General features: G+C 35.6%; 1 protein-coding gene across 2 annotated transcripts in view; it reads right to left on the bottom strand.

The window, feature by feature from the left end:
- Positions 1-18071, bottom strand: part of LOC117314908 (death domain-containing protein 1-like) — a 78112-nt gene extending 60041 nt beyond the window's left edge. The window contains exon 1 of one of the 2 annotated variants that reach the window (XM_033869008.1): positions 17794-18071. The gene's annotated coding sequence lies outside the window, so the exon portion shown is untranslated. Of the gene's footprint in view, positions 1-4655; positions 4681-17793 lie in introns of those variants that run through there. The other variant, XM_033869009.1, reaches the window with a different exon arrangement.
- Between the last annotated feature and the right edge of the window lie 2490 nt (positions 18072-20561).

The raw sequence follows: 20561 nt of genomic DNA, 5'->3' as shown, positions 1-20561 counted from the left end.
ACTGAATTTATGTAGGAAAGGAGCTTTTAACATAGATTTTACAGTTTGACACCGATGGACTGAATTCGTGTTGGAAAGTAGATTAACTTGACAGAAGGTCCCGGTGGTCTGCTGTATATCGTCACCGACATTAAAGTCCGATACAGTCTCTCTATCAATGGTTTAATTGACTATAAACATTTCAGACAGGACGGCAGTTAAAGTATGGTTAGTCACCAGATATCATTTACCATTTCTGTCGTCTTTGATCTTACTTTACAATAGATATTGTATATCCAAACAAATACCTATCTCAAATATATACCGTCGTATAAAAGGTAAAGCATCACCCAAATTTGAATTAAATCTACCATTTAATAAACACGGCTGTTTCTTTAAAGACTGAAATGTTTACATCAATTTGTTTAAAAAAAAAAAAAGACCGACGAAAATTCTGTCAATTTTCGATACTAAGTAGTTCAATTAATGGAAATCCAAACATAGTATTTCTAAGATAAAAATAAATATTTCGCAATGATTCACTAGCTTTGATTTGTTTCGTTTTTTGTTTTTGGGTTTTTTTGTTTTTTTGTTTTTTACGAATTGGTCGATAAGCTGACAGATCCACAGAGATGTGTCCCTGTAACTACGAGAGTATGTCACCACCACAGAATATTTAAAGCTTTATGTGTGAAATCTTAGGTAGTATCCCCCGTTAATCGCACAATAACTCGGCTGTAAATTGAGTTTAAACCTCGGTGTCGATCATTGACTATTTGGGGTCAGCAAAGTGTTTGTAATGGATGTGATATACAAGGGGAAGACCAACGCGTTATCGTGAATACGACACTTGAAAAAAATCGTTTTGGTAATGCTATCTCCACTGTGACAATCTATATATTATCATAACAGCAAAATTTATTAATGGAGAATTCCCAGTAAGGATGCGAAAACATATGTGGAGTATCGTTTTACGAATGAATATATGTATCTATGATATACTGCAAATCACTTACGTTTCACGAATTCCTTATTTTGCGATTTTACTTCTTCAGAGATATTCGCAAATAGATTATTTCGCGAATCATGATCTACATTAAAAATTCACGAAAGATGAACTATTAGAGTCATTGAATCCACAAGACTCCTGTATCGGTGACCGATAGCTGGGCTAGCATCCCGAGGTGTTATATTCGAATATTAACGTGAAAATATATCCCTTACGAAATATAAGTGATTTACAGTAGATGATGTGACTTCTCTAGATTTTTTTAACAATGCATAAGACTGAAAGAAATTTAAAAAAAACACTATTTTATCCTTCTTGGGATCGCCGGTGATGTGATCTAGGGGATGATTTAAGAACAGCCGAAAATTGATTTAAAATTCATCCTGTAAAATATTTGGCAATGGAAATGGCGGTCTCAAGGGCAAGGACGACAGGTCGCTGACTAAAATGGTATGACATCTCCATTATTGGCAAGATATCAACACAAGTGGGGGTTACATTTGTTGGTGCATAGCATGCTGGGTTGACGCTGTGGTATATTTGATATGATATGTAGACGCTGTGTAAGATTTATATGTTGTGTTGACACCGACGTATATTTGATATTTTGTGTTGACGTCGACGGATATTTTATATGTTGTGTTGACACCGACGTATATTTGATATGTTATGTTGACGCCGACGTATATTTGATATTTTGTTTTGCCGCCGACGTATATTTGATGTTTTGCTTTGACGCCGACGTATATTTGGTATGTTGTGTTGACGCCGACGTATATTTGATATTTTGTTTTGCCGCCGACGTATATTTGATGTTTTGCTTTGACGCCGACGTATATTTGATATGTTATGTTGACGCCGACGTATATTTGATATTTTGTTTTGCCGCCGACGTATATTTGATGTTTTGCTTTGACGCCGACGTATATTTGGTATGTTGTGTTGACGCCGACGTATATTTGATATTTTGTTTTGCCGCCGACGTATATTTGATGTTTTGCTTTGACGCCGACGTATATTTGATATGTTATGTTGACGCCGACGTATATTTGATATTTTGTTTTGCCGCCGACGTATATTTGATGTTTTGCTTTGACGCCGACGTATATTTGGTATGTTGTGTTGACGCCGACGTACGTTTGGTATGTTATGTTGACGCCGACGTAATTTTGGCATGTTGTGTAGACGTCAACGTATATTTGATATGTTATGATGTCGCCGACGTATATTTGATATGTTATGTTGACGCCGACGTATATTTGATGTTTTGCTTTGACGCCGACGTATATTTGGTATGTTGTGTTGACGCCGACGTATATTTGATATTTTGTTTTGCCGCCGACGTATATTTGATGTTTTGCTTTGACGCCGACGTATATTTGATATGTTATGTTGACGCCGACGTATATTTGATATTTTGTTTTGCCGCCGACGTATATTTGATGTTTTGCTTTGACGCCGACGTATATTTGGTATGTTGTGTTGACGCCGACGTACGTTTGGTATGTTATGTTGACGCCGACGTAATTTTGGCATGTTGTGTAGACGACAACGTATATTTGATATGTTATGATGTCGCCGACGTATATTTGATATGTTATGTTGACGCCGACGTATTTTTGATATGTTATGTTGACGCCGACGTATATTTGATATTTTGTGTTGACGCCGACGTATATTTGATATTTTGTGTTGACGTCGACGGATATTTGATATGTTGTGTTGTCGCCGACGTATTTTTGATATGTTATGTTGACGCCGACGTATGCTTGATGTTTTGCTTTGACGCCGACGTACATTTGATATTTTGTGTTGACGCTGACGTAAATTTGATGTTTTGTGTTGACGTCGACGGATATTTGATATTTTGTGTTGTCGCCGACGTATATTTGATATGTTGTGCTGTCGCCGACGTATATTTGATATGTTGTGTTGTCGCCGACGTATATGTGATATGTTTTGCTAACGATGTGGTATGATTGATATATATCATTATTAAAGATTATCTGAACTGGTATACAGAGCAGACCTTTGTATGCATAATAATATATATATTTGTATAATAGATCAATATTAATTGAACTTCCGACAGTATACGTTGAATTATTACTGGCGGTCACTGTATAAATTTACTATTGAAATTTAAGACCACAAATGAAAAGCAAAATATAATACACCAATACAATCCTATTAGCAGTGAAAGCATAACTCATTTACAAATATCGGCTGATCATGAATTATGTATAGAGTATTGTGTTGTCGTACAGAATGCCACTCTAAGGAATAATAAAATAGTCAAACGATCAAAAATTTACATGTTCAAAACAAAACTAGAATTTATTCTAGAATTCTTATTTCTTATGTATGTTACCATAACAACTACAAACAACAAGTGAAAACACTCCTAATTATATAAATCCAGTAGAGTATGTTTAAAATAAAATATTTGTGGTCGATCGAATGACGTCACGCACCGGCACAATATATCATGATGCTACTGATATTCATAGTTTTAGGTACACAATATAATAATGACAGAAGTATTTAAAGATTTTTTCAAATATTTCAGATGTTGATATTTTATATATTTAAATACGTTTCTAATGTTTCAGCTTGAAGCAGATTTTTTTAAATTTATTTTTTATTTCTTTATTTATCTAATATTAATGCTGTTTTGTATTTTTAATATTATGAATATTGATGATTTTAGAAAAATTACATATACTGCAAGTGACATGCGCTCCTAGCATTAATTGTAATTCTGAAAACCCAGGGTTACCTGATACTCAAATCACTAGTCGAGACATTAAAGTATCGACTATCGTCTATAATACAATTATTAAAATATCATATTTTAGTTAATTAATTGCTAATTGTTATCTGACGTACACGTGTCAGTACATACATGTATCAAACATTGGCTAACGTGTCTAATTGTCAGACAGGGTTAACTAACAATACACTATATATATGTATGTATTGTATGTATGATTTCTATTTGGTGATCATCGTTCATGCTCATGATACACATAATATGCATGTGTAAGATGTCTGTACATGTGAAATATCCGGGTGTTAACATAACGTAAATGACCACAGGTTGTTATGTTAAATTTAGAAATGTATTTTGTATTTTCTTTATGCAAAAAGATGAAAATAAAACTACATTATACAGCTGTTTCGTCCTTCGAGGACTCGTCAGTGATGTTAAGGATATCATACAACTGTTTTGTCCTTCGAGGACTCGTCACTGATGTTAAAGACATCACACAGCTGCTGTTTTGTCTTTCGAGGACTTGTCACTGATGCAATGATTAAAAGACGTGTTCAAGAACCAGAATTTAGGAAAACTAGAAAATAATGATGGCATTAAAAAAACGGGCGTAACTCTTACATAGATCAATGTAACATTCCTGTTTATATAAGGATATAACATACCTATATATGGAACAATTAACCGTAAAACAATAGAACATACCTGTAATAATGGAAAGGGAGGTGTTTTACCTGTGTATGAAACAATTAACTGTAAAACAATAGAACATACCTGTAATATTGGAAAGTGAGGTGTATTTACCTGTGTATGAAACAATTAACCGTAAACGAATAAAGCATACCCGTAAATATGAAATTAAAACCGTACACATAATAAAAGAACAAAACTTACCTGTCAATGTGTAATATCCCAAGGTATTTAAGACATCAATGCAGTAGTTACGTACCTATATACACAATAAACACGTCCACAGGTGTGTAGTCCTGTAGCCCTATTGAACACCTATTAAACCAACACGTCTGTGTACATATTCTCCCAGTCAGGCATAACGTCCCACCTACCAATGTGTATTCTATTAAAAGCCTCGTCCACCTTTCTACGGCTTTTCTCGCTCGATAAACATATTGTACAACACTGTCTCTTATCGAAATGTTATGGCAACGATGTTATTGAATGTTTTACACGTGGTGTTTACACGTGCATAATGTTTACTCGCAGTGTTTACAATGAACATTTGTAGCTTAGGCTGAAACAATAAAGCATCACCATGTCCAATATACAGACACGCTATAGCATCTTCGGTACGTAATATACATTGCATAGCTATCAGTCAGAATGTATTCTGCGTGAACTGGTTTCTAAATAATCATATAGGTAGCCAATGAAACCGTTACCAAAACGATACAAGTTAGATATTCATAAGACTTACACAAGTCAATCAAACAACATCTGATACCAGCTAGTATATTTTCAGCAGATGTGATATATGTCTAAGAGATATCCTGTCAAATGCGGTACCCGTCAGGAAATGTCCCCTCACTATATCTAGTACAAAGACTACCCTGCAGGATACTTCCTGTCCCCACATGGTATCTTTCCAGATATTTCTTTTTACCAAATGTGGTACCCTTCAGAATATTTCCTATGTGTGGTTCAAATTGTACCCTTCAGGACATTTCCTGTCCCCATATATGGTGTCCCTTACGATATTTCCTGTTACCATATATGGTGTCCCTTACGATATTTCCTGTTACCATATATGGTACCCTTCAGGATACTTCCTGTCACCATATATGGTGTCCCTTACGATATTTCCTGTTACCATATATGGCACCCTTCAGGATGTTTTCTGTTACCATATATGGCACCCTTCAGAACATTTCCTGTCCCCATATATGGTGTCCCTTACGATATTTCCTGTTACCATATATGGCACCCTTCAGGATATTTTCTGTTACCATATATGGCAACCTTCAGAACATTTCCTGTCCCCATATATGGTGTCCCTTACGATATTTCCTGTTACCATATATGGCACCCTTCAGGATATTTTCTGTTACCATAAATGGTACCCTTCAGGATATTTCCTGTTACCATATATGGCACCCTTCAGGATATTTTCTGTTACCATATATGGTACCCTTCAGGATATTTTCTGTCACCATATACGGCACCCTTCAGGATATTTTCTGTCACCATATATGGCACCCTTCAGGATATTTTCTGTTACCATATATGGTACCCTTCAGGATATTTTCTATCACCATATGTGGCACCCATCAGAATAGTTCCTGTAACTGTATGTTGTAACCTGTCATCATATATGGCACCCTTCAGGATATTTTCTGTCACCATATATGGCACCCTTCAGTATATTTTCTGTCGCCATATATGGTACCCTTTAGGATATTTCCTGTCACCATATGTGGCACCCATCAGAACTGTATGTTGTAACCTGTCATCATATATCTCTTTAACACCCGTCATAAAATATCAGTAAAATATAGAAAACTGATTGGAATAATGATTCCTTGAAATAAGACTAGCAGCACTCCATTTTAAAATTGATTTCTCTTTCAAAAATATAAATGATTAATATGATGCCCTTGAAGGTTACATGATATTGATGATGTCACGTACACATATTCACATATAATGTAAAAAGATCCCAACCTCATTAGTACGACATTAAAGGCGAGTATTGACGCTCACTAGACTACGGTAGTCCATCCTACATTATTCATTACTGTGTTGTCTAAGACCGATTCCCTCTCGAACGACTCTTTGACAGAGTGTTGTAGGAGTAATCGATATTGTACTGCAACCCATTGAACGCGTGTGACAACAATAAATTGAATTGTGTCCCAAACAGATCGAGTCTTAATTACTCGTCATTGTCAGGTATGTACAGGTATCATGGTTGCTTGTAGTAAATGTTATATCCTTCTAGTTTTTCAAATTCAATATTCCATTAAGATAAAATATGTTTTGGCTTTTCTATGAATTTCAAATCTTTAGTTCCTTAGCATCACTGGAGAGGCCTAGAAGGGAAAAAAACCTGTACGAGGCAGTTTTATATTGCAATCACTGACGATTTCCGGAAGAACGAAGCAGTTTTATATTGCAATCACGGACGATTCCCAAAAGGACGAAACAGTTTCATATTGCAATCACTGACGATTTCCAGAAGGACGAAGCAATTTTATATCGCAATCACTGACGATTTCAGGAAGAACGAAGCAGTTTTATATTGCAATCACTGACAATTTCAGGAAGAACGTAGCAGTTTTATATTGCAATCACTGACGATTTCAGAAAGAACGAAGCAGATTTATATTGCAATCACGGACGATTCCCAGAAGGACAAAGCAGGTTTTTTTTTGCTATCACTGACGATTCCTAGAAGGACGAAACAGTTTTTTTGCTATCACTGACGATTCCTAGAAGGACGAAACAGTTTTTTTGCTATCACTGACGATTCCTAGAAGGACGAAACAGTTTTTTTGTTATCACTGACTATTCCTAGAAGGACGAAGAAACTCCAAGGTGCAGTTTTTTTATTATCACTGACGCAAGCAGTGAACGTCTAGTCATGAGCATAGGAGGATGGGTGTCTATACACACCTCGAGAATACAACAAACAACAGAAAGACTGAGGAACGGAAGGATGAGTAAAAGATCACATGTTTTACTTATGTGGACAGCAGATATGTTTGGGTTATTTAATGTCCAATTGATATAAGACACTAAAATGGCCCGATTATGTAGGGGATTATGTTTATTTACCTCCTACAATCAACATACAGTGACGAAATGTACTTAATTTGGGGAAATATCCAATGCACTTTTACCAAGGTACATCTGTCTTTGTGAATTGTTTCGCCTCTTACAATACAATGAGTTAACGTGATACTCTTCCCTCGGTCCTCGACATGTTACAATGATGCAAGGTTCTGTGGACTAAAGATGATGAATAGCATTATTCAGCCTTTTTACGTTCATCACATATATATTTGTTCCCCATTACCATCATAAAAATTAACAGTGTTATAATTCGAACGAATGTATCCAAAATATTCTATCGACATTTATGAGTATTCATCGAGCTAGAGTGTATCTTGGGGTTGGAAATTGATCATTCAATATGAATTAAGCAGTAATTTGACAAAGGTAACTAAAAATCAAACGTATCGTAAGAATTAGCGTATTGACTACATTATAATTTATTAGTTTTCTTATGATTGTAGTGTTTAAAATCAATAATGAAATATTTACAAATGCTTCACAATTCAGTTTCTACCATTACATGTACGCGTGTTACTTGTATTCGTTGAGTGACTATTAAACATCAGACCGTAATTTTATAATATTTTTTTATAGCCTTTTGATTCGGTCAATGCATGGTATTATTAACCTGAAAAAACAACTTCGTCCTCGGTCGATATTTTTTCATATTTGTAAAACCTTGTATCGACCTGATCAAAAGGCTATAATTGTATAATATAAGTAGATAAGAACATGTTATATAAACACAGAGGTACATCTGAGGTTACTCTAGAACTCGACAATCATACTAAGGGCCAGCCATATATACATGTTGATATTGGACAGAATAAATACCATTTGTTTCGAAATATGTCATGGTGAATTTTAAAATAACGATGGCAAACATATATGATATAATTCACTGTTTAAATGTTTGATTACAAAGAACACATTCGACACTTCTGTGAAGCTAGGGAAATAGCAATATTGTACCTTTGTCCTGTGGGTAAAGTATATACGTCTCACATTAAAAACGAAACAGATTCTTTGATTATAGATCGAAACGAAATGCCTTTGAACTGTAAAGATATCAACTTGTATAACGTTACATCTGAATTGTAATAAACATCCAATAGATCATATTGGTTTCAAAGGGACGACAGGGACATAACGACCAACATTAATCATAGGGTTAGTAACCATGGTTACCAGTAAACGATTAAAATGGGCCAAAGAGATTTTATTTCTTTTTGATTACATAAATCAATAATATAGGTGAACAGTTCTTCTGATATAGACAAGTGCATACAATCCATTGTATACATTACATAACAACATATATACAAACATTTGACTGACTCGTCAGGTGAGACAATCAATGTAATGATTCAAGGCAGTACAGCGTGTGTGATCATGATGTGTTTTAGTTTGTAATGATTCAAGGCAGTACAGCGTGTGTGATCATGATGTGTTTTAGTTTGTAATGATTCAAGGCAGTACAGCGTGTGTGATCATGATGTGTTTTAGATTGTAATGATTCAAGGCGGTACAACGTGTGTGATCATGATGTGTTTTAGATCAGCTGATACCGTCAGACAATAATCTATTAGAACACACATATTTCTTATATAAAATTCAAGAAACCTCGGATATTTTGGACATATTATAATGTGTAAAACTGACCGACAGTTATTAGCTATCAGTTGTATCGTATTGCTTTGCAAAGCATTGTATTGTGTTGCATGTGTTGTGTTGTATTGTATTGTATTGTATTGTGTTGAACTGAATTGTGTTGTATTGTATTCTAATGCTCTGTACTGTACTGTACTGCATTGTATTGTATTGTCTGTATTGTGTTGTATTTATTGTATTCCATTGTATTGCATTGTATTGTATTGTATTGTGTGTATTGTATTGTATTGTGTTGAATTGTATTGTGTTGTGTTGTATATATATTGCTCTGTATTGTATTGTATTGTAGTGTATTGTGTTGTGTTGTATTGTATTGTATTGTATTGTATTGTGTTGAATTGTATTGTGTTTATTTGAATTGTGTTGTGTTGTATTATATTGCTCTGTATTGTATTGTATTGTATTGTATTGTATTGTATTATATTGCTCTGTATTGTGTTGTATTGTATTGTATTGTATAACGGTCAGTCAACAATGTCAGTAATTTAGGGCCAACCCACACCAAATTACAAGGACGTTCCCAGATAGAAAAAAAACATCAAACATAAATCAAACTGTTTAATGCGGTATATGATGATATCCCTGTAGTTCTTTTTCACGTAAAGCCTCAAATATAAGCGATCCAGAATTTGTATCGAATATGAATTTCACAGACGTACCGTGAACAACGTCTGATAAGTCCGGACTTTGCTTATTAAGCTTAATTAATACACTTATTAATCAGTATACACTGTTATAACACGTTCCATGCTAAACAATAATACCAACATAGTAACGAAACCGTAGAGTAACAAACATATCGTTTGGAGATCCATGGAAAGGTAAAAGGCGAATAATAACAGGTGTTCCGGAAGAGTAAGCGTCTTCTACTTCATCGACGCCACCCGTCATACAAATCTAGGTCACAGCGACACCCGCTATACAAATCTAGGTCACAGCGACACCCGCCATACAAATCTAGGTCACAGCGACACTCGTCATTCAAATCTAGGTCACAGCGACATCCGCCACACAAATCTAGGTCACGACGACATCCGCCACACAAATCTAGGTCACGACGACACCCACCACACAAATTTATGTCAAATCGACCACACCCACCACACAAATCTAGGTCAAATCGACGACACCCACCACACAAATCTAGGCCAAAACGACGACACCCGCCACACAAATCTAGGTCAAATCTGGGTTAGGGCACAGTCTCAAAATGAGTTATGATATTTAAAGCATGTTATACTCGATTATTGCTGTTTCGTATGTTGGTTATCAACCATTACCCTCCACATTTGGTAAACAAATATATAAATGTTACTGAGAATGTTTGTCAGTTATTTCCTGTTAAACTTTGGCTGTCAAAGTGCCGCTATTTTATACCTTATTGAAACATCCATTGTTCAGATCTCAAGTGTTGATTTTTAAAAGTGAAATTCAATCGAAAGTGTTAACATAATATTGATTTAATACTGACCATGACTAAAAATATTTGAAATCCAGCCAAAACGTTTATTTAACATGTATTTAAAAGTGGACTTATTAACAAATATATGTAGTGATAGTGTAGTGTAGTGATTATGTCTTGTTTTCCTCTACAACACTCCTACTAGGTTGATAAAAGTACTGCCATGAGTCCATGCCGAGTTTTCAACCATCAAACAACGTATTTTAAACCATTACGCAGACGAAAATAACATACTGTACAAAAATAAACATTCTATAAAATCATAATGACACGTGTGTTTACAACCTTTGTATCTTTTCATTCCAGAACCATATTCTGCGGTGTACATTTTAACATGTTTTGATATTTACTTCCATAGTCTCAAGATTTACATAGCAGTGTTTATTTTATAAGAAAATTAAAATCGGGCCTTTTACCTGTAGTTGATTTTAGAATGGTTCTCTAGTAGTGTGTTTGACAGGTAAACAGTCATTCAATTATACACCGAGCTTTCATTTTTCGGATAAAAGTATATGAAACTTCCTCAGTGTAAACTATTGCGCCCCCTTTCTCGTAAATTTAGTCAAATAACCCCAGTTGCATGCAAGTATATGGATGAAACTTGAAAACACAGATGGAGTTCGAGACATGAATATTATAAGAAAAACACCCGGAAATATATGTTCACGTTTTGGGGGTATTAAGCTGACTATGCTAAGTATGACGGTGTATTATGGACACTAGTAGATATATACTTATGTTTGTGTCAATAGAAATAACAGAAATAGCAGTTCAAGTGCTTCTTCAGCTCTCAGCGGTTTACTCAGGATAAGTAGAATTTACAAACACTCCTACAGGTCTCCACTATTTACCCGAGATAAGTAAAATCTTCGCACACTCATGCAGATCCCAAGAATTAAGCCACGACAAGTAAAATTTACAAACGCTTTTGCAGTAGAGTTTACAACCACTCCTGGAGATCCCCACTATTTACTTGAGACAAATAACGTGAACATATGCAAGTTAGCAACGTGGAACCCACTTTAATAAAAAAAAATCCAATGTACACTTCCTCGGAAAAGGTTTGTAATCCGGACAATCAATAACCTGAGAGGTACATTAAGAAGACGCTTACACTTCCATGTCTTCCGTGCTTTTCTAGTATTTTCAACTTTATGATCTTATTCATATATCAACCATAGACTAATCCTTTTAACACAATCGGTGCCATGTCAGGCTAATGCCCACGAAAGGAGGGCCACTGGCGGAACCGTTAAAGTGTCAGCTCACTGAAATGTCCAACTGTACCCCACCTGATCACAGTATAGGCTACCGAAAACGGTCAAACCAGTCCTTACTGCCAACGTTAACGCAGAACTTCGTGCAGAAAACAAACAACTTTCAGTTTAGAGACTTTCCCAACCTTGGGACAGAACCCAAGACCTTCCTCATATGGGCCAACGCTCAGCTAAATGCTTACAGTGAAAACAGTGTCATTGGAAACATTAGGAAGTATGAAGTCTTAAAAAGAAGAGAAAATATAAGATTCTAAATTTAGTTGTTTCTTGCGAATCATTCAATGGGAATATCAGCTACTATTGTTACGCTCTACCTGAAAAGCAAACTTCATGATTTTACCAATAACGGTTTTGATGGAAGTTCACATAGATGTGTATGATCCCACACATATTCATGTTAAATTGTTTACTCCAACTCACAATTCAGGAACCGAGTGAAAACAAAGAAAATATACAGACATAGGACTAATGTATATAAAATGATCACAAATTGGTACTGTAACGTTTACCTAATCTACATTGTTCATCATCGACTACAATGGTAAAACAATAAAAAAAAACAGGCGGCTTCTCTATCAAATTAATACAACTCAAAGGAGCAATAAATGAATTAACATATTGACGCTTACCTGCTTCAATTCAGCATTGATCCCCTGTATATATATAACTTATACCTTAATCAATTACCGTTGGCACTGATTCCCCCTTACGTAGACAACCCAATCGGTGTGCGTTATTGGCTTTTCCCGCTAATTAGCTTGCTGGTTGAAAGCCTTGTTTACATTACAGGGTTATTAGCTAAATACTCTGACTTTGTGTCAATTAATATCCGTTTCGGATATATTCAAATCTGTATAACAAACTATCGAATGTCAATATGTCATAGAGCCATGATCCACAGCCACTGTCTATTACTAATTTTTTTATGGCGGAAACAATCGATTTCGCCATATATGTTCAGTGAAGAAGCACATAGAATATGCTCTGAGCTGTTAGTCTCGCCATGAATGCGTGCAGACAAATAGTGTAACTGTTTACCTTGACTATAAGAATGTGGTATCATACACAATCAAATTTGTTTGTTTTTTGACAGTTACGTTTTTAGCTGCCTGTTATACTGTTGTTTTTTTTACAAACCGAGCTCATCAAAGATAAAAAGAAGGCTGGATACGTGGACAGTTACTCAATAATGTTAAACTCTATATGATAACATAGATATGATTAAATCGGGAGGAGTGAACAGTTGTTCCCCAAAGCTGACCCGGAGAAGGGGAGAACAGTTTTTCCACAAAGCTGATCGGCAGACCGGCACAACAGTTGGTCTACAAAGCTGACTGGCAGAAGGGAACATTGGGGATATTTGCTTCACAATGATAAATGTTTGAGGGAGAATACAAGAACTTATTTGATTGCCGATGGTAAAACTTGACGGAGAAGGGTTCTGCAATGGAAAAAACTGTAAGTGGCGGACATTTGCTCCAAATATGGTTCTAATATTCCCCCTGTAAGTATCCGTAACCAAAAAACAAACAGACGTTAATGATTTAAGTCATAACAAACAAAATTACCCAATGTTGCCAATCGCAATATAACATTTCTATGGTAACTATTCATGCTTTTGTAAATATACAAAAAAAACAAAAAAAAAACAAACAAACATAAAATCCGTGGTACGCTTTTTGGCCTCATTCACGCCCAACGTTTATACTGACGACCAAATCATTCATAAATAAATCCCAAAGGTGATATACAGGTCTATGTATGAATTATTCAGATTAATAGATTGGTGAGCACTGACCCTCAATATGACGGAACGTCTTATCTACGTGGACAACAGAAATAAACCTATAAATTTATCGATATCAGTTATCAGACAGATTAAATGGCGGGCACGCACCTATTACCGTTAACAGTGATAGTGCTAAAGTTTGAATAGATTTAAATCCGGATATACGAAAGCGGAAATCAGTCGTGAAGTAATTCATTACTTCCGGCTGACTAGGTCAATGGAAAGATTTCGCTTCCGGTGCACTGGTTCAATGTATACACATTTGTACGGAATGTTGAAACATGTGTATTAGATATTTAGAAAAGTATGTCTTGACCTTTTGTAAAAAGAATTATTTCTTTGAAGATCTTACAGTGGGTGGTCAAAAGTGGATATCAACATATATCATTACCATGGGAAATGTATATTATATACATATGGGTTGTTTACAATTAACTCGGGAACACTGTCTACTGGATTTGTATTAAATCTAATGAGCTAAAATGGGAGATTATCCATTGGCACGAATTAATAGAAACTTAACTACAGATATGTAGTCTGAGAGTTTCCCCAGGGGTGAGTAACGGTGATGTCTTACGAGCGGACAAAGTGTGTCTGACGATATGTCTTCAACCATAACATCAACTTTACGGAAATATTGTGCGTATTGTTCAGCGTCTCGGTTTGGGGTTAAAACTGGATATCTGACACGCTAAATAATACTCACAAGAATAGTCTAAAGAGAAAATCTGTCTGGCTAAGTTGGTCTGAAGTTAATAATTTTAAGAGTATTGATGCCTAAATGAGTCTGTTAAAACAGCCATTATTGAATCAAAGTCACCATTCCTAAAATCACTTTCCGTGTAGACCCTCAGCATACACATCTATATCAGTACTATCCGCCTCCATCCCACAGGTTCTATCACGTCACGCTGGTAAACAAATAAACATGTTTAAAGTCCTCCTCGATACCTGGTCCCTGACCTTATCGTGCCAACCAAAGCCCCACACTAGTTCCTTAACGGATTTACCAAAGTTAGCCTCGTTCTCGAGTTAATCTCTGGTGCCAGATACCAGAGGATATTTACACCGGCCTCGTTACCACTTTTGATACGGTGGTATGATACGTGTTTAATAAAATTAAATACGGAGACAAGCGAGTATCCAGAAAAGCATTTTTAAGGCGTTAATTTTGATATTCGATATCTGTTGAAAGATGACTAAAATGAAATCGAATGGAAGTTATTTCAACAAAATGTTTACAAAATAAAAAATTAATCTGGTATTAACGACATATGTAGGGTATTTCACTACTGATGGTACGGAATCAACATCAGAAGATATGTAATGTGATCGTGAAGGATTCACTTTCGTACAAACACTGAAGAAACAATGGCAAAATAAGAAAGATAGCTTGGGACACAGATAGTCATGTAACAACAAAATAACGATAATAAAGACATCTACATTAAATTCCGAAAGGAAACCATGCAGGGAGATGGCAACACAATAGAGACAAAGAAAGAATACACGGATATACTTTAAAAATACCTGTCTGATGGAATAATATATTCTGGACTGTCATTGAAGACACCCACATTATGTAAACATAGGCTGAGTGCAAGAAATAGCACGTTCTCAAACTACTGAAGTAAAACGAATCTCATCTGTCATAACATGTAAACCAATATAGCATTACTAATTACATGGCGCATATACTGAATAACACGGGAGTGGAACCTCTACAGGTTCAGAGTTAGGACTTCTGACCAGACATTGAAGACACCAAAAATTATCTGATGCCCGCATACCAACACCTATTTTGTCTCCGTGTTACCGCCCCTCATCTGATCCTTGCTGTTGATGTCTCATTGATGCCCGTCCTAATATGACCCAGGCTGTTGGTGTCTCCTTGACAACCACCGTCATCTGATCCTGGCTGTCGGTGTCTCATTGATGCCCGTCCTAATATGACCCAGGCTGTTAGTGTCTCCTTGACAACCACCGTCCACTGATCCTGGCTGTCGGTGTCTCATTGACACCCGTCTTAATATGACCCATACTGTTAGTGTCTTCTTGACAACGGCCCTCATATGATCCTTGCTGTCGGTGTCTCATTGACAACCGCCGTCATGTGATTCTGGCTGTTGGTTTCTCTTGACGCCCGTCCTAAGATGACTCGGGATGTTGGTGTTTCCTTGACACTCGCCCTCATATGACCCTTGTTGTTGGTGTTTCCTTGACACTCGCCCTCATATGACCCTTGTTGTTGATGTCTCCATCGCGCTCGTTCTAATATAACCCAGACTTGTATCTCCTCGACATCCGTCTTAATATGACCGAGATTGTTGGTGTCCTCCTGACGCCCTTTGCGAGGACGATCACCTCCAAAAAACAGACACAGAAAATGCTGTCGTTTAGTCCAGAGACGGCTATCCTTCCGGAACAACTGGCGTTGGTCGACTTCTGATGTTTTCATTGAGTCTGTGTGAATATTTGTGTTAAAAGGCGTAGCAACGTTTGTGACAGCTGATGCGGGTCAAATGGCCTCTCTTGTTACAATGAAATCAAAATTTTAACTGATATCTACCATGTAAGGATAAAATGTTGTCAGACATTTATTTATATAAGACACTATATGTCTAGCGAACAAATCAATAACATTTACCAAATTCGTAGTATGTTTATTAGCAAGATAGGAAAGACAATACAGAGATTATCTACCTCACTCGTGTTTGCTCAAAATGTTCATTTCCCAAATCAGGAAATATTTGAAAGGTACATAATATTTTGAAACTGCTGTTGCTATCTGAGGAATATGAAATACAGATTTTCTATCCGTTTCATGTTTACACGGTATAATATGTTCAGAGGGATATATACATGTAATATTTGGGAATTTCTTTTGAATGGCGAAACGAAAAGTATATATTCGCCCTATATTATCGATCTTTTACCATATGTAGTCAGTCATTGAGTGAACTCTATTACGTTTGATATTGCTTGTGTTGAAGATAGATTAGAAAAATATGGATCTATCTCGTGTTTATTCAATATGTCGCTCTATTCATTAAGTAAAGAATTATTTGAAGGTATATATTTTAGTATTGATTGTGCTGTAGTAAGAATTAAACAATGTCAAACTAAATAAACAAAATACACATCATTTATCAATGTCCGCCTCGGAACCATTCAGAATAATAGCTTAGACAGGTACAACAGGTACCCTGTTTTAATGTTAATCAAAAAAGATCTTTGTATTATTATCAATGTTAAAATTTGCTGACTCGCCTAAGTAAAACTTAGTCAAAATTTCAATAGACTGCAGTTACTACAAAAATATCGATATAACATTGATTTTTCAATATGATCGCCATTATCACATATCCTTGTTAACTTGATATTTATCAAAATCCAATTTAAACAGAGTGTTTGTTGGGTACATAATAAGTAAATGGATAAAGGTTAATTTGATTGGCACTCTCATTTAATCTATTTCCACATTATATTTAAGTAAACATGGGGCAGCATTACGTTTTGAAATTAATTGGTCTAAAGCAAAGCACAAAGTTTTGTTCATCGACTTGACCTAACTGTTGGTGTAGACGAATCGTTATTTCTATATTTTCATTTTTCGGCTAATACTCTCCATTTCCTAATGTATGTGAATGAAATATTTGTAAAAAAAAATGAGCTAATTCTATACCAAACAAGAAAAACTAAATGATCCAAGTATGATGAAAACACACCTCCCTACTTCTTTTTACATTTCAAAGTTAATTTTCGCTGTATGATGCAGTTTTATATTCATTATTTGGAATATGATATGTTTTCTTCTACAAATTTAATTTTGTTAATGTCTATTTAGATTTTTGGTGACCATCATCACCAACGAGTCCTAGAACAACGGCACGGCTTTATGACGAAGATTTCGCATCATTTTCAGCTTGTACTATAAAATATATTTCTATTTCAGAGGTGATAATTACAGGTGACTTTTGTACAATACCTTGTACATTTCATCCCAACAGTAACACTGCAGTTAGTACAAAAATAAGTACTTACCTTTAGGTATAGATCCCAACACAGAAATGTTTACCTCCGATCACAGACTATGTCCTGTTGTTCCTGGTCGTACCGCTAGGTACTGAGAATACACATACCAGCCACAGGTATATTTATATCTATATATATACCAAATATATATCACAGGTAAAAGTATTCTCAAACACTGGAGGACAAAGATGTTTTTCTCGCAGTTGTAACAACACAGAACTTTAGTGTTACAATCATACACTGCAAATAACGAGCGTAGCCCTGAATTTATTTTGGTACAAGGTAAGGATTGTATTTATAATACCTGCACCAGGTATTTCGTACGCATCACCACAGGTAAATACACGGACATGGTAGGTATGTAAACCTGGGGATGTTGGCTTTTACTCAAATGTTTACAAAATGGGAAAATGTCAACAGTGCCCGAACCCAATAATGGCGACTTATTTAGCGAAGTCTTATTGACCTCTATAGCCTCGTACACAACCATTGTGTATTGTTTGGCGGGGCTTTAAACCACGGCTATTTTGAAATATAATACTTGAGATATATTCTAAATTGTTCATATCAAGGCTTTATACCGTGGTAAATGGTCGGTGAAATATCTCATGACGGAAACAAATCTCACGATAGGGGATATAGGTAAACTGATTTAGGAGATGAATTGAAATTTCTGACATTGATTATTAATGTTTGATATTTATGACAAGGTGTTATTTTTATCTATCTAATTTAATGTACACCACTATAGTGTAGCAGATATCCGGGACTACCACTAAGTTCTATATCTTTAGGGTCATTTAACCATGAAAAATCAACAATCTGCAGTTAATATATTAAACCTTAAAACATGTTTTATCAAATTTAAATCGTCAATGCATATCAAATTTTAAAAATTAACTTTTCAAACATTGACTTTTAAACGCTTAGATTTTAAAAAATACTGTGAAGTCATATACCTGAAAATGTTAATGATTTTTCCTAAACAAATTGTAAATTTTATTTTGTTATTATTTTATTTAACTTGAAGTTTGGTATGAATTTACCTGTGTCGGATCTAGATTAAATGTTGGAGTTATGACAAGGTGTATAACAAACTTTGCCTTTAACATGCGGAACTCTGGCACCAGACAATCAGGCATTATTACAAACACAATGAGGCCAAACAGTGTACCAGACAGTATACAGCTAAAGTATGTAATCAATGTGTTATATTGATATCAGCATAGCCAAGATAACTCCTCTTGTTAAGAACCATCAGTCTATAGCTAAAGTAGGTAATCGATGTGTTATATTGATATCAGCATAGCCAAGATAACTCCTCTTGTTAAGAACCATCAGTCTATAGCTAAAGTAGGTAATCAATGTGGTATATTGATATCGGCATAGCCAAGATAACTTCTCTTGTTAAGAACCATCAGTCTATAGCTAAAGTAGGTAATCAATGTAGTATATTCATTTCGGCATAGCCAAGATAACTTCTCTTGTTAAGAACCATCAGCCTATAGCTATTTTGTTTTATGTTACAGCTATGGCCATTTAAGGACGGTACGTGAGCTACATGCATATCATGTGTTGTTTTGCAGTTGCGGTATGTTTTTCTTTGCCTGCTTATGATCGCGAGGAAATGATGTCGACTTTATAGTGCAAACTCACTGAATTATACCGCCGAAGACACCCAGCAGGACACATCACCCTGTCACATTATACTGACAATGGGTAGACCAGTTATTACACTCCCGAAGTGCTAAACTTGAGCAGATATTAGGAGCTACCATTTGCGAAAAAAAACCGGTGTGTCTCTATCAGGGGACAGAACGCACACCCTTCCCCCAAGAGAACTTGCTCGATTAAAGGCCGAAAGTGGGGCAGTGTCAACGGAGATATTAATTTGGTAAACGAAAAGGCACGGTCACATATTATGTTATCACTTACGAATCAGGCAATGGGGGCAGTAGGCACAATTCTTATAATACGATTTTAATAAAGAATTGACTTATTTCTATGGAAAGGTGAATATTTTTATCTTGCATTCTGAGTGTTGAATTTCAGAATCGTCAGGGAAATAAATCGGTGTAAAGCAGATGTTAATTCATAGAAGTGGAAGAATAGTTTATTTTCGTATGTAGGATAACTTTAATAGAGCATAAATTGGTGTTGGATGACTGACTAATTATATAATAATTCTTATATTCATTATTCAATATAACTAAAGTCGCTGGTATAGTTGTTATTTACGTGATTTTTGACGTTCTTTACTGATGGATATCATATTTTACAGACACGTGGCATCTACCCAGTCCTGTTTGTACATATTTTGTTGTATATATGGTGGTTCTTAACTGTGTATCATATTTCTCCGACACGTCACCCTACATGAGCCTGAATGAACATATTTTGTTATATATACGATGTGTTTTTACTGTCTACGTATCATATTTTACGGACACGTGACCCCTTCACAGACATGTTTGTGACCTTGATTAAGACAATACAAGATTGTTGATTAAACAATGTATAACGTGTTACCTCCCTACTCAGTGTCGTGGACTTGTCCTGATTAGCTGTGATACGGGGATTCCACACAAGTACAATGTAATTAAGCTAGACGTGCATTGTTCTAAGAGACAATTGATTATGATTAATAGTTTGGCTATGTGAATAGACATTGAAGTCTTTGGGTAATATTGATTAACTGAAAGAGTTTATCAATGGTATGATGTAAATGGACAATGAAGTCTTCGAGAAATAATGATTAATTGAAAGAGTTTATCATT

The sequence above is a fragment of the Pecten maximus genome, chromosome 17, assembly GCF_902652985.1.
Source record: "Pecten maximus chromosome 17, xPecMax1.1, whole genome shotgun sequence".
Classification (NCBI taxonomy): domain Eukaryota; kingdom Metazoa; phylum Mollusca; class Bivalvia; order Pectinida; family Pectinidae; genus Pecten; species Pecten maximus.
This window is presented reverse-complemented; position numbering and strand designations above follow the sequence as displayed.